We start from the raw sequence: 17,729 nt of genomic DNA, 5'->3' as shown, positions 1-17,729 counted from the left end.
AACCCTTCCGCACACCTCCATACACCTCCGCACACCTCCATACACCTCCGCACACCTCCATACACCTCCATACACCTCCACACACCTCCACACACCGCCATACACCTCCATACACCTCCACACACCTCCGCACACCACCAAACCCTTCCGCACACCTCCATACACCTCCACACACCGCCATACACCTCCATACACCTCCGCACACCTCCGCACACCACCATACACCTCCACACACCGCCATACACCTCCGCACACCTCCACACACCTCCACACACCTCCATACACCTCCATACACCTCCACACACTGCCATACACCTCCATACACCTCCACACACCTCCACACACCTCCATACACCTCCATACACCTCCATACACCTCCATACACCTCCACACACCGCCATACACCGCCATACACCTCCACACACCTCCATACACCGCCATACACCTCCATACACCTCCACACACTGCCATACACCTCCATACACCTCCATACACCTCCGCACACCGTCATACACCGCCATACACCTCCATACACCTCCGCACTCCGCCATACAACTCCACACACCTCCATACACCTCCATACACTTCCGCACACCGCCATACACCTCCACACACCGTCATACACTGCCATACACCTCCATACACCTCCATACACCTCCACACACCGTCATACACTGCCATACACCTCCATACACCTCCGCACACCTCCACACACCTCCACACACCTCCATACAACTCCACACACCTCCATACACCTCCATACACCTCCACACACCTCCGCACACCTCCATACACCTCCGCACACCTCCACACACTGCCATACACCTCCATACACCTCCATACACCTCCGCACACCGTCATACACCGCCATACACCTCCATACACCTCCGCACTCCGCCATACAACTCCACACACCTCCATACACCTCCATACACTTCCGCACACCTCCATACACCTCCACACACCTCCACACACCGCCATACACCTCCACACACCGTCATACACTGCCATACACCTCCATACACCTCCATACACCTCCACACACCGTCATACACTGCCATACACCTCCATACACCTCCGCACACCTCCATACAACTCCACACACCTCCATACACCTCCATACACCTCCGCACACCTCCACACACTGCCATACACCTCCATACACCTCCATACACCTCCATACACCTCCACACACCTCCACACACCTCCATACACCTCCTCACACCGCCATACACCTCCACACACCGCCATACACCTCCATACACCTCCATACACCTCCATACACCTCCGCACACCTCCACACACTGCCATACACCTCCATACACCTCCATACACCTCCGCACACCGTCATACACCGCCATACACCTCCATACACCTCCGCACTCCGCCATACAACTCCACACACCTCCATACACTTCCGCACACCTCCATACACCTCCACACACCTCCACACACCTCCATACACCTCCATACACCGCCATACACCTCCGCACACCTCCATACACCTCCACACACCGTCATACACTGCCATACACCTCCATACACCTCCATACACCTCCACACACCGTCATACACTGCCATACACCTACATACACCTCCATACACCTCCATACACCTCCACACACCTCCATACACCGCCATACACCTCCGCACACCTCCATACACCTCCATACACCTCCACACACCGTCATACACCGCCATACACCTCCACACACCGTCATACACTGCCATACACCTCCATACACCTCCACACACCTCCATACACCTCCACACACCGCCATACACCTCCGCACACCTCCATACACCGCCATACACCTCCATACACCTCCGCACACCTCCATACACCTCCACACACCTCCACACACCTCCATACACCTCCACACACCGTCATACACCTCCATACACCTCCACACACCTCCACACACCGTCATACACTGCCATACACCTCCATACACCTCCATACACCTCCACACACCTCCATACACCTCCACACACCGCCATACACCTCCGCACACCTCCATACACTGCCATACACCTCCGCACACCGCCATACACTGCCATACACCTCCATACACCTCCATACACCTCCACACACCGCCATACACCTCCGCACACCTCCACACACCGCCATACACCTCCACACACCGCCATACACCTCCACACACCGCCATACACCTCCATACACCTCCATACACCTCCGCACACCTCCATACACCTCCACACACCGCCATACACCTCCATACACCTCCATACACCTCCGCACACCTCCATACACCTCCATACACCTCCACACACCGCCATACACCTCCGCACACCTCCATACACCTCCATACACCTCCGCACACCTCCGCACACCTCATCATACACCTCCATACACCATCATACACCTCCACACACCGCCATACACCTCCACACACCTCCATACACCTCCACACACCTCCATACACCTCCATACACCTCCGCACACCTCCATACACCTCCACACACCTCCACACACCGCCATACACCTCCATACACCTCCACACACCTCCATACACCTCCACACACCTCCATACACCTCCTCACACCGCCACACACCTCCACACTGCCATACACCTCCATACACCTCCATACACCTCCTCACACCGCCATACACCTCCGCACACCTCCACACACCTCCACACACCTCCACACACCTCCACACACCTCCGCACACCACCAAACCCTTCCGCACACCGCCATACACCTCCGCACTCCGCCATACACCTCCACACACCTCCATACACCTCCGCACACCGTCATACATCGCCATACACCTCCATACACCTCCACACACCGCCATACACCTCCGCACACCTCCATACACCTCCACACACCTCCATACACCGCCATACACCTCCGCACACCGTCATACACCTCCATACACCTCCATACATCTCCACACACCGCCATACACCTCTGCACACCACCATACACCTCCACACACCTCCATACACCTCCACACACCGCCATACACCTCTGCACACCTCCACACACCGCCATACACCGCCATACACCTCCACACACCTCCACACACCTCCATACACCTCCGCACACCTCCACACTCCGCCATACACCTCCGCACACCGCCATACACCTCCATACACCGCCATACACCTCCACACACCTCCATACACCTCCATACACCTCCATACACCTCCATACACCTCCATACACCACCATACACCTCCATACACCTCCATACACCTCCACACACCTCCATACACCTCCATACACCTCCATACACCGCCATACACCTCCATACACCTCCATGCACCTCCGCACACCCTCACACATTTCTAGCACACATTACATTAAATAGGAATTTATGTTTCAGATACAGTTGTGTTCAGAATAATATCCGTGTGATGAAAAAAATGAATAAAGCTGAAAATCCTTCTAATAGCTTTTATTTCCATCCACACAAATGCATTGGGAACACGACACATTCTATTCCAAATCACAACATGAAGAAAAATACATCAAATTTGTGTTGTTCCTCTAAAAAAAATGGAAGAAAAGTGAATATTAGACGGTTAAAAAAAATGGCCGTGTTTGTATTCTTCTTTACAAACTCCAACATTCACTATATAAACTGAGAAATGTTGGAAGATTTTGCTTTCCTTTGAATGACTTCATGAATATTTGGTTGTAGTCGCACTGTTTCTGAGAACTGCTGTACATCTGTGTTGCATGGAGTCCCCCAACTTCTGGCCCCTGTGATCAGGTATTCCAGCCCAGGATGATTATCCATTGGGCAACTGGGAGCCAGTGGAGGGATTGGCAGAGAGGGGTGGAGGACACTGAGTGGAGGTCAGTGGAGGGATTGGCAGAGAGGGGTGGAGGACACTGAGCGGAGGCCAGTGGAGGGATTGGCAGAGAGGGGTGGAGGACACTGAGTGGAGGCCAGTGGAAGGATTGGCAGAGAGGGGTGGAGGACACTGAGTGGAGGTCAGTGGAGGGATTGGCGGAGAGGGGTGGAGGACACTGAGTGGAGGTCAGTGGAGGGATTGGCAGAGAGGGGTGGAGGACACTGAGTGGAGGCCAGTGGAAGGATTGGAAGAGGGGTGGAGGACCCTGAATGGAGGCCAGTGGAAGGATTGGAAGAGGGGTGTAGGGCACTGAGTGGAGGCCAGTGGAAGGATTGGAAGAGGGGTGGAGGACACTGAGTGGAGAGCAGTGGAGGGATTGGCAGAGAGGGGTGGAGGGCACTGAGTGGAGAGATTGGCAGAGAGGGGTGGCATATACAGAACGGTTAGTAAGGTGGATAAGTCTGGCAGCAGCATTCATGATAGACTGGGGGGGATAGCGTGCGATGAGGTCGGCCAATGAGGAGGGAGTTACAGTAGTTGAGGCGTGATATGACAAGGGAGTGAATAAGTAGCTTAGTGGTTTCTAGGGTTAGGAACAGTCATATCCTGGAGATGTTGTGGAGGTTGGAGATGTTGCGGAGGTGAAGTCTACATGATTTTGTCAGCGATTGGATTTGGGGCTGAAAGGACAGATGGGAGTCTAGGATTACACCTAGTACCCTGGCATGAGGGGAGGGACTGATGATTATATTATCGATATTTATGGTAAAGTCAGTGGAGGTGGCAAGGGATGGGGGGAATACTAGGAGCTCAGTTTTGGAAAGGTTGAGTTTGAGGAAGTGGAGTGACATCCAAGCCGATATGTCGCTTAGTAGGCTAGCGATGTGGGTGGAAACTGAAGGGGTGAGGTGAGGAGGAGACTGAAGGGGTGAGGTGAGGAGGAGAATGAAGGGGTGAGGTGAAGAGGAGACTGAAGGGGTGAGGTGAAGAGGAGACTGAAGGGGTGAGGTGAGGAGGAGACTGAAGGGGGGAGGTGAGGAGGAGACTGAAGGGGTGAGGTGAGGAGGAGACTGAAGGGGTGAGGTGAAGAGGAGACTGAAGGGGTGAGGTGAAGAGGAGACTGAAGGGGTGAGGTGAGGAGGAGACTGAAGGGGGGAGGTGAGGAGGAGACTGAAGGGGGGAGGTGAGGAGGAGACTGAAGGGGTGAGGTGAGGGGTAGACAGATATACGTGTGATCAGCATAGAGATGGTAGTTGAAGCTGTGCGAGTTTATCAATTGGGAGGAGGTGTAGATGGAGAAGAGAAGGGGCCTGAGGACAGAGAGAGGGAGTGAAGGGGAGGTGGCATCATTATAGGTAACATTGAAGGAGCGCTGCGATAGGTAGGAGGAGAACCAGGAGAGAGCGGAGTCTCTGAGGCTAAAACAGTGTCGTTTTTTTGAGGAGGAGGGGATGGTCAACCGTGTCAAAAGCTGCGGAGAGGTCAAGTAATAGGAGTATTGAATAGTGCCCATTGGTTTTAGCAGTTAGTAGATCATTAGAGAGTCTTAGTAGGGCGGTTTCAGTGGAGTGTAGGGGCAAAAGCCAGACTGTAAAGGGTCAGGAAGGTTGTTGTCGGTGAGGGAGGAGCCCAGGCGATTGTATAGTAAGCGTTCTAGGAGTTTAGAGGTAAATGGCAGCAGGGAGATGGGTCTGAGGTTGTTCAGGTCGGTGGGGTCCAGGGAGGGTTTTTTTTATAGTATGGGAGTGATGTGTGCATGCTATAGAGGGGAGGAGAAGGCACCTGTAGAGAGGGAAAGATTGAAGATGTGAGTGAGGGAGTGTAGGATGGAGGAGGAGGGTGACTGAAGGAGTTGTGCGGGGACAGGATCCAGGGGGCAGGTGGTGAGGCGGGCTTCTGAGAAGACCTTAAGGGTAGCGGGGTCAAAGGAGGAAAGTGTTGAGGGAGGTATGGTGTGAGGGATGCTAAGTGGGGTGGGTGTCTGTGTAGTTGCGAAGTCCCTACAAATTGCGTCAATCTTGTTTTTGAAGTGGTTTGCAATCTCGTCGGCGGTAAGTGAGGTGCTGGGTGGCAGTAGAGGCGGAGAAAGTAGGGAGTTAAAAGTAGAGAAGAGATGACGAGGACTGGAAGAGAATTTATTCATAAGATTGACAAAGTAGGCTTGTTTAGCAGCGTGAAGGGAGGAAGTGAATGTTAAGAAGGCAGATTTATATCGGGTGAAAGCTTGGTGGGATTTGGTTTTACGCCATATTTGCTCCCGCGCGTGACTCTGTCGTTTGAGATTTCGGGTGTGGTCAGTCTGCCAAGGTTGTAGAGGATGATGGTGGGGAGCTCAGAGGAGAGAAAGTAGGGTGTCCAGGCGGCGAAGTCATCAAGAAAGCGGGACACGGGTCCAGGAGGCCGATAGATCACTGCAATCCTCAGAGAGATCAGAGAGAATAGCCGGATGCAGTGGGTCTCAAAAGAAGAGAAGGATAGAGAGGGAGGGTTAGGGAGGACTTGAAAGGTGCTCAGTGGTGACAGAAGTAGACTAACCCCGCCTCCTTCCCGACCACTGGGTCTGGGTGAGTGGGTCCAGATGAGGCCTCCATAGGAGAGTGCTGCGGGGGAGACAGAATCTGCTGCTTGGATCCAGGTTTCGTTGAGAGTTAGGAGGTTCAGGGAGCGGGAGACGAAGAGGTCATGGATAGAGGTGAGTTTATTGCAGACCCAGCGGGCGTTCCAGAGCGCACATGAAAACGGGAGGGAGATTTTGGGGAGCACGGGGACTGATATTAAATTAAGGGGACTCCATACTTTGTACAGGAAGGAAAGCGGTGGGGAGTCGGGCAGATATCGGGTCACAATGGTACATTGAGGGTTATTTATCTCACAGACCAGAATGATGGATCTTCCTGATTCATCGGTAACAATATGGAGGAGTCTGAATGTCAGGGGGTCTGTGATTGCTATCAGCACTCCTCGTTTTCTCTCTGACAGATTGGACAGAAATATATGTGGGAACACTTATGAGTACAGGAAGGGGTGTTGGATTTGTAGAAGTGTAGTGCAGACCCCAAGCTGGTCCCTCTGTTTTATATAATCAAAATGCAGCGCTCAAATATATTATAAAGTGAAAAAAGTTATATTAAGCGCACAAAGTTATGTGATAATGAGTGGAATAGATGTGATGTCTTAATGAGGACAGTATACATTATAAAGTGACAGTCAGTCCCTATTGGGGGGTGGAATGGGGAAAGATGGGGGGAGGGCTATGGCAGGTGATAAGAAGGTTCCCATGTTACAAACAACCAGTGGAATTGGTACCATTTGTATGAAAATAAAACATACACAAAATCAGTGTGAACAAGGTGTCGGTGAACGAACAAGGTGTCGGTGAATGAAGGAGATGTCAGTGAATGAAGGAGATGTTGGTGAATGAACAAGGTGTCGGTGAATGAACAAGGTGTCGGTGAATGAACAAGGTGTCGGTGAATGAACAAGGTGCCAGCGAATGAACAAGGTGTCGGTGAATGGAAGTGTTTGTTCCCCAATGTCAGACGTCTGCCCAGCACAATCGGTGAGTTGGAAGGTTCGGGGAATGAAGAGAACTAGGACTGGATTGGTATTGCTGAATCTTGGCTTCATTCGTCACATGACTGGGCCATTCATATTCCTGGCTAGGTTCCCTTTCGGAGAGACGGGGGAATAGGAGAGGTGTTGGTGTCTCTATGTGAGAAGTCATCTCAGAGCGAGTGTGAAAGAGGACCTAGATGATGGAGAGTGTGATGAGGCTGAAGTATTATGGGTGGGACTGCACATGGGGGGCGGTACTACAAAGGTCATCACTGGAGATTGTTATAGGCCTCCCAGTGTTAATGAGGAGGTGGAGACTCAGCTCCTCCCACAGATGGAAAGGGCGGGGACAGTGATAATAATGGGGGATGGTAACTACCCGGAAAGTGACTGGAGTAATGGGACTGCAGGAACAGGTAACCCCTCAATACCGGCACTTCTACCCCCTTCCTGCCCACACCAAGGTTCAGCTTTCAGCGCTCTCACACTTTGAATGAAAATTGATCAGTCATGCAACACTGTACACAAAGGAAATGTTTGTCCTTTATTCACACAAATACAGCTTTCTTCTGGCGGTATGTAATTAGCGCAGGTTTATTATTTTTTGCACTATAAATTAAAAAAGCTGGAAAAGTTTGAAAAAAAAGTTTCTGTTATAAAACTTTGCAAATAAGTAATTTTTCTTTATAACTATGGTAACAATAGTTTTCTTTATTACTATGGTAACAATAATCCCAATCTGTGTGTATTACTTAGTCTGTGTGGAAGTTATAGAGTCTGCAAGATACGGTACCAATCATTGGAACCTGACCACACCTGACCACACCTGATCACACCTTGACGCCTGACCACACCTGACCACACCTGACCACAGCTGACCACACCTGACCACAGCTGACCACACCTGACCACAGCTGACCACACCTGACCACAGCTGACCACACCTGATCACAGCTGACCACACCTCATCACACCTCATCACACCTGACCACACCTGACCACACCTTATCACACCTGACCACACCTGACCACACCTGACCACACCTGACCACACCTGACCACACCTTATCACACCTGGCCACACCTCTCCACACCTCATCACACCTGACCACACCTGACAACACCTGACTACACCTGACTACACCTGACCACACCTGACCACACCTGACAACACCTGATCACAGCTGACCACACCTGATCACACCTGACCACACCTGATCACACCTGACCACACCTGATCACACCTGATGTACTGACAGCTCATTTCTGGAGACACTAACAAGCCAGGACAGGACAGATTCCCCCAAATGACCCCTTTTTGGAAAGTAGACATTCCAAAGTATTTAGTAAGATGCATAGTGAGTTTTTTGAACCTGCAATTGTTTCCCCACAATTGGAAAATTAAGAAAGTAAATAAAATTAGTTTTTTTCACATAATTGTTATATTAACCCCTCCCCCTCCGGAGGATTTACCCCCCTTAATGACCACGCCTCTCTTTGCTACTCGGCGCTGCACTAATTCAACTGATAATTGCGCGGTCATGCAATGCTGCACCCAAACAAAATTTACGTCCTTTTTTTCACACAAATAGAGCTTTCTTTCGGTGGTATTTGATCACCTGTGTGTTTTTTACTTTTTGCGTTATAAACAAAAAAATGACCAAAAACTTTGAAGAAAAATAATATTTTTTACTTTCGGCTATAAAAAATATATAATAAACTTAAAGTTGGTTATAAATTTAGGCCAAAATGTATTCTGCTCCATGTTTATGGTGAAATATCCCAATAATTGTATATTGATTGCTTTGTGTGACAGTTATAGAGATACAAACTATGGGAGAGATACTGCAATTTAATGCCATTTTTTTGCTTTACAGCGCTGTGCTAGTTTAACGGACAATTGCGCGGTCATGCAATGTGATACATAAAGATAATTTACGTCCTTTTTTTTCACACAAATAGAACTTTCTTTCAGTGGTATTTGATCACCTGTGCACTTTCTATTTTTGGCGCTATAAACAAAAAGTTTTGAAAAGAAAAAATTGAAAAAAACAATATTTTCTGTCATAAAAAATATCCAAAAAACTCAAATTTCATCATAAATTTAGAAAAAATGTATTCTGCTACATGATTTTGGTTAAAAATTCCCAAAAAGTGTCTATTGATTGTTTTGTGTGACAGTTATAGAGATACAGACTATGGGAGAGATCATGGAATTTACAGCTTTTACTTTCTGACTGCTCATCACATTTCTGGGGGGCTAAGATACCAGGACAGTACAAACGCCCCCAAATACCAGGACAGAACAACCCCCCCAAATACCAGGACAGTACAAACACCCCCAAATACCAGGACAGTACAAACACCCCCAAATACCAGGACAGTACAACCCCCCCGCAAATACCAGGACAGTACAAACCCCCCCAAATACCAGGATAGTACAAACACCCCCAAATACCAGGACAGTACAACCCCCCCAAATACCAGGACAGTACAACCCCCCCAAATACCAGGACAGTACAAACACCCCCAAATACCAGGACAGTACAAACACCCCCAAATACCAGGACAGTACAACCCCCCCAAATACCAGGACAGTACAAACACCCCCAAATACCAGGACAGTACAACCCCCCAAATACCAGGACAGTACAAACACCCCCAAATACCAGGACAGTACAAACACCCCCAAATACCAGGATAGTACAAACACCCTTAAATACCAGGACAGTACAAACACCCCCAAATACCAGTACAATACAAACACCCCCAAATACCAGGACAGTACAAACACCCCCAAATACCAGGATAGTACAACCCCCCAAATATCAGGACAGTACAACCCCCCAAATATCAGGACAGTACAACCCCCCCAAATACCAGGACAGTATAAATATCCCCAAATACCAGGACAATACAAACACCCCCAAATACCAGGATAGTACAAACACCCCCAAATTACCCCTTTTCGTAAAGTAGACACCCTAAGCTATCTGCTGAGAGGCATATTGAGTCCATGGAAGATTTATTTTTTTTCCTCAAGTTTCTGGAAAATGACAAAAACATTTTTACACAAAGTTGTCATTTAAATGATATATTTCTCGCACAAGCCATGGGTATATGTGGAATTACACCCCAAAATACATTCTGCTACTTCTCCCGAGTATGGGGGTACCACATGCGTGAGACTTTTTGGGAGCCACGGTTGCCAGGACAACCAGGGAGCGTCCTGGATCGGCTTAAGAAGGCCGATGCCGGGCTCCCTGACTGTTCTGTCCGCTGCACAGCCGTTGAGAGGTCTCTGCTGCGGCGAGACTCCCGCTGCCGCTCTGCAATAGCTCAGGATTAAGGGAGACTTATTACCCGCTGGCACTCTGCGATGAGAGCAGGATTTGGGGGAGAAATACTACCCGCTGGCACTCTGCGATGAGAGCAGGATTTGGGGGAGAAATACTACCCGCTGACACTCTGCACTAGCCCCAGGCTTGGGAGGATTATTACCCACTGACTACACTACGAATATTAGGGACTCAGGGCAAGTACCTGCTGTTATACTGCCCATACTGTGAACCCGGGAGTGCTGGCGTACTGCTTGCTGGAGAATCAAGACTGGTCCTTGCTGTTAGGACCCTCTGCTGTGGGCTGAGAAGGGTCGCCCCCCTGGCTGTCATCTGCTGTGAACCCGGGCATCCCCTGCGGGAGCCATGAGTGTATGCACCCCTGTTTTATTCCCTTGAACTGTTCCTGTACTCTCTCCCCGTCTCCCTGATTGGATTACAAACTGTTGTAGAGACTCTAACTTTGCCCCTGGGGCCGGATTACAATTATCTTGAGCCCTCTCCTTGCTACTTCCCCACACCGGGTACTGCCACACCCCCTGCAGACCCCAACTGAGTGACTGTCATTTTCTTTAATAAAGCTTTCTGTGTTTGCCATCTGCTTTGTGTGTTCTGTTCTGCCTAACCTCCGGCACAGACCCCTTTTTGGAAAGTAGACACCCCAAGGAATTTAAAAAGACACATGGAGAGTATTTTGCAGATCTCATGTTTTCTCACAAGGTTTTGAAATATAAAAAAAGAAAAGAAAAAATATGTTTTTGTTTTATTTCTTCACTTTCCAAAAACTTGTGGCAACAAACGAGATCTGCAAAATACTCCTCATGCTTCTTATTAAATTCCTTGGGGTGTCTACTTTTCAAAAAGGGGTCATTTGGGGGGGGGGGGGGGGTGCTATCCTGGCCTTTCAGGGCCTCCTAAACTGTGATAGGTAGTCAGGAAGGTAATGAGGTAATAAAGCCTGAAGGTGCTTATTGGATTTTGGGGTCCTGTACTTGGCTAGACTGCCAAAACGTCTCTCACATGTGGTACCCCCATACTCGGGAGAAGTAGCAGAATGCATTTTGGGGAGTAATTCCACATATACCCATGGCTTGTGTGAGCAATAAATCATTTAAGTGACAATTGAAAAATATTTTTCTTGTCATCTTCCAAAAACTTGTGGTAAAATAAATGTCTTCTATTGATTCAACATTCCTCTCAGCAAATAGTTTGGGGTGTCTACTTTCGTAAAGGGGTCATTTTGGGGGGTGGGGGCATTCTATGCCCAGCATTAGAAGTTTATGCCACACATCACTCACTATTCTGACCACCTGAAGACCACGCCTTTCTGACACTTTTTGTTCACATGAAAACAATCTGAATTTTTTGCTAGGAAATTAATGTAAACTCCCAAACATTATATATTTTTAACTACTTCCCGACCGGCCATTGCATATAAACGGCCAGACGGTGGCAGTGCAGGGTCGGGTGGACGTTTATAAACGGCCTCCCCGCCCCCTGCTTGTGCTCGCTCCCTGGGAGCACGCAGCACCGCGATCCAGTGCCCGCTGTGTCCTCCGGACACAGTGAAACACCGATCGTCAAAAGGGACCTCTGTACGAGGTCCCGATCATGTGATCACTGATTGGCCACTTGTGACATCACTGCTTACTACGTGAGAAATCTGTGAATGATCACAGAGGTCACATGGTACAGGGCTATTCACAACAGCCTTGTACCATGTGACAAGCTGTGACCAATCACAGCTCACTCAGTACTTCTCAATGGCTGCAAGAATGCAGACAGAGAGAAAGAGAAATTATTGCTTTTACATCCTATATGGGTGTAAAAGCAATCAGTGTAAAAAAAAAATAATATCTTCATCACCCCCCACAAGTAGTACAGTGTCACCATGGTGACACTGTACTCCTAGGGTGGCAGTACGTAAAAAAAAATAATAATAATAATATAAAAAAATAAAATAAAAATGTAAAAAAAAAGTTTAAAAATTAGAATTTTTGGTTATAAACTAATTTGGATTTTTTTTTTTTACTAAAAAGATAACGGAATAAATTTTGGCCAAGATTTATGATGAAATATTATTTATTTGCAACAATTTTATAAAAAAGACACTTTTTTTCAAAATTTTTGGATTTTTTCATTTACATAGCAAAAAAAATAAAAATCACAGCGGTGAATAAATACCACCAAAATAAAGCTTTATCGGTCTCAAAAAAATGGTAAAAAATTCATTTGGGTACAGTGTTGCATGACCGCGCAATTGTCATTCAAAGTGTGATAGCGCTGAAAGCTGAAAATTGCCCTGGGGGGGAAGGGGGGGGAAAGTGTCCGGACCGGAAGTGGGGGAAAGTGTCCGGACCGGAAGGGGGGGAAAGTGTCCGGACCGGAAGTGGGGGAAAGTGTCCGGACCGGAAGGGGGGGAAAGTGTCCGGACTGGAAGGGGGGGAAAGTGTCCGGACTGGAAGGGAGGAAAGTGTCCGGACTGGAAGGGGGGGAAGTGTCCGGACTGGAAGGGGGGAAAGTGTCCGGACTGGAAGGGGGTGAAAGTGTCCGGACCGGAAGTGGGGGAAAGTGTCCGGACCGGAAGGGGGGGAAAGTGTCCGGACCGGAAGTGGGGGAAAGTGTCCGGACTGGAAGGGGGGGAAAGTGTCCGGACTGGAAGGGGGGAAAGTGTCCGGACTGGAAGGGAGGGAAAGTGTCCGGACTGGAAGGGGGGGAAAGTGTCCGTACTGGAAGGGGGGGAAAGTGTCCGGACTGGAAGGGGGGGAAAGTGTCCGGACTGGAAGGGAGGGAAAGTGTCCGGACTGGAAGGGGAGGAAAGTGTCCGGACTGGAAGGGGGGGAAAGTGTCCGGACTGGAAGGGGGGAAAGTGTCCGGACTGGAAGGGGGGGAAAGTGTCCGGACTGGAAGGGGGGGAAAGTGTCCGTACTGGAAGGGGGTGAAAGTGTCCGGTCTGGAAGGGGGGAAAGTGTCCGGACTGAAAGTGGTTAAAGCAAACACCCTGCGAATAAAATGGTGGGTTTCGGAGGCCCTGAAATGCCAGGATAGCACCCCCCCAATGAACCCTTTTTTGGAAAGTAGACACCCCAAGGACTATAAAAGAGACATGGAGAGTATTTTGCAGATCTCATTTTTTTCTCACAAGGTTTTGAAATATATAAAAAAGAAAAGAAAAAATATGTTTTTGTTTTCTTTCTTCATTTTCCAAAAACTTGTGGCAACAAATGAGATCTGCAGAATGTTTTTATTGCGTGTTGGAGTTTTGGTACGTGGGTGCACTAGGACCCTGGCTGCCATTGTGCTACATGCTGGGGGTCCAGTGCACTCCTTTGCCTTTAAGAGGGGTGGCTCCCTCAGGTTCACCTGCCCTTGATCTATCCATCAAATGCATGTGCCTCTACTATGGGGACTCACAAATTGTAGAGTTAGGACCACAGATGATCGGGGTGCCGTGTCGTGGCTCTGTGGCTCACGTATGTATTTGCAATTGTGTGCTAACTAAACCCCTGTTATAAACGCACACTGTTAGACAGGTTCATTCGGTTGTTGGCTGGCAAGTTGTCCAAGAGCATTGTTCTCTCCCCTCACCATGTGATGCCTGTTTATGTGTCCTCGCTTCATAAGCCAGTTATAGACTTGGGCGGTGGACACTTTTATTTGCATAGTTTTTCTTGTACTTTGTGTGATCTGTCGGCTCTTGAGGTTTGTCTTCATATGCCAGCAGCTACTCCTATTTATTTACCACTCACCCAGCGCTCAAAGTTTTCTGCTTTACAATGCGTGCAAAACCTCCACCCCACCGTGTGCACCTTTACCCATCCTTGTGCAAAGCCTCCACCCTACCGTGTGCACCTTTACCCCTCCGTGTGCACCTTTACCTCTCCGTGTGCACCTTTACCCATCCGTGTGCACCTTTACCCCACCGTGTGCACCTTTACCCATCCGTGTGCAAAGCCTCCACCCCACCGTGTGCACCTTTACCCATCCGTGTGCAAAGCCTCCACCCCACCGTGTGCAAAACTTCCACCCCACCGTGTGCACCTTTACCCCACCGTGTGCAAAACCTCCACCCCACCGTGTGCACCTTTACCCCACCGTGTGCACCTTTACCCATCCGTGTGCAAAACCTCCACCCCACCGTGTGCACCTCCACCCCACCGTGTGCACCTTTACCCATCCGTGTGCAAAACCTCCACCCCACCGTGTGCACCTTTACCCATCCGTGTGCAAAACCTCCACCCCACCGTGTGCACCTCCACCCCACCGTGTGCACCTTTACCCATCCGTGTGCAAAGCCTCCACCCCTCCGTGTGCACCTTTACCCCTCCGTGTGCACCTTTACCCCTCTGTGTGCACCTTTACCCCTCCGTGTGCACCTTTACCCATCCGTGTGCAAAGCCTCCACCCCTCCGTGTGCACCTTTACCCCACCGTGTGCACCTTTACCCATCCGTGTGCACCTTTACCCATCCGTGTGCACCTTTACCCATCCGTGTGCACCTTTACCCCTCCGTGTTCACCTTTACCCCTCCGTGTGCACCTTTACCCATCCGCCATCCTTACTCTTACCCTCTTGTGAATGAGAAAAGCTTCCACACAATCTTCCTTTGTGGTCGGGTTCCTAAATCCGTCCGCCTTCACATAGGAAATATACCTCCAAAGGAATGGCATATATTATTGTATCACCAAAATACTTTCACTGTGCGCATGCTTCCCTGGTAACAAACTGCCAGTGTTAGTGTGCACACTGACCGCCACCTCTTATCCCCACCTTACCAGATGACAAGATCCATACGCTTTAGAAAAGGGGGGCTCCTCTGGCTGTATAGACCACCCAGTTCTCAGATGACATCATAACATGTGACAAAGTACAACCAATCACAGTGCAGTAGGCAATCAGAGGGTTAAAGCTCCATTAATGATCAGATTGAGCTTACAGGAAAGGCCAGATGTCTCCGCATGTATAAGACTGGAAAACGGGGTAAGTAACCTCTTCCAAAATGGCCACTAAGCAACTTCTGGTTTATGTCCGATGTCACGCCCAGACGCGTTTCGTCACTTCCGACTTCATCTGAGGCTGTGCACGTCGGATTCACGGCCAGATATATACCCCTGTGTGCCCTCTCCTTGAGCAGAACTTCACCATTTTGGAAGAGCGAAGATTACATCCTGGGCTACTCCCCACTAGAGGAACGAAGTCTTCCACTTATCCTTCATGTGCAGATCACAATGGGGGTGCAATGCCCGATATTCACCCCACATTATGTATATAATATATATATAAAGGCAACTAAGTGCAATCAATGCACCAATCATAATGATGTGAATACCGCCACCTACTGGTCTCATTAGAAATCTTCCTTGTTACAAATATAATAATAATACAATAATAAAGCCCTAAACATGCAGAAAAATGACACAATATGACCCAGAAACAACACGAGATTCATCCCCGATAAACAGAAGAGATGACTATGAAATATAAAATATCTACCCTAAAAACCCGACATTAAATACCTCATCAAATCTGTGTTCAGATAAAATGACAGCGGACTCCGGGTATTGAGGCCGAAGTTTTGAGCCCGATGGGGGCCGATGTCTGATATTGGAACCCCTTCATTTGTCTCTGAGATGGTATGGGGGATGGTGTGAGGTGTAATCACAATATAAACGTATCAAACCTTAATGACATCCAAATCAGATGATATATACCGGCCCAGAGATCCGAATAGATTCATTCATCTAAAAAAACTGCCATCCCGAAAAAAGCTGCAATAATCCCGCTAAGCCATCGACCAATAAGAGGAGCGATACGTCCTTCGTCCTTCTAAGATGGGAAGAAACACAGGAAAGGCCGCCCCTGGAGGTATATATTATCTACAGCTTGTACCACATTTATAATAATACAACTGTTGTTTGTCAACTGTCAAAAATAACTCATTTTTCAACTGTCAAAAAAACCCTCTTTTTTCAACTGTCATTTTTTGCCACTATCAAAAACTGTCATTTTTAAACTGTCAAAAATAACTGTCATTTTTCCAGCTGTCAAAAATAACTGTCATTTTTCCAACTGTCAAAAATAACTGTCATTTTTCCAACTGTCAAAAATAACTCATTTTTCCAACTGTCAAAAATAACTGTCATTTTTCAACTTTCAATAAAACCCTCATTTTTTAATTGTCATTTTTTGCCACTGTCAAATATAACTGTCATTTTTAAACTAAAAAATGACAAATTTTTCAACTTACAAAAAATAACTGTCATTTTTAAATGACCAACAAAATCCAAAATTTTCAACTGTCAAAAATAATTGTCATTTTTCTTCTGACCAAAAAACCCTGCCATTTTCAACTGACAAAAAAATGGCATTTTTCAACTGTCAAAACCCCCTCATTTTTCAACTGTCATAGTTTTTTTGCCACTGTCATAAATCAACTGTCTTTTTTTGCCACTGTCAAAAACTGTCATTTTTCAACTTAATAAAAATAACTGTCATTTTTAAACTGCCAATAAAACCTGTCATCTTTTAATTGTCATAAAACCCCTCATTTTTCAACTGTCATTTGTTGTCACTGTCAAAAATGAACTGTACTTTTTTTTGCCACTGTGTGATTTTCAACTGTTAAAAATAACCGTCATTCTTTTTTTTTTTTTTATTATTTCAATATTTTATTATTGATTTTCATATTACCAGTTTATACAAACAAACACTAGAAAAAACAGACAATAAAGAAACACATCTTTACCTTACATTGTATCAATATATTAACGGTAATCTTAATATCTTTTTTTCCCCTCCCCCTCCCATCCCCCTCCCTCCCAGTATACAACCTACCTCTCCCCCCTTCCCCTCCCGTCCCATCCCCTCCCTCCCTCCCAGTATACAACCTACCTCCCCCTTCCCCTCCCCCCTCCCCCTCCCATCCCCTCCCTCCCAGTATACAACCTACCTCTCCCCCTCCCTCTCCCCCTCCCCCTCCCTTCCCTTCCCCAACCTCACTCTGCAT

Source organism: Staurois parvus, unplaced genomic scaffold (genome assembly GCF_062004578.1).
Source record: "Staurois parvus isolate SC_StPar_1 unplaced genomic scaffold, SC_StPar_1.0 ptg002548l, whole genome shotgun sequence".
Classification (NCBI taxonomy): domain Eukaryota; kingdom Metazoa; phylum Chordata; class Amphibia; order Anura; family Ranidae; genus Staurois; species Staurois parvus.
Note: the sequence above shows the minus strand (reverse complement) of the source record.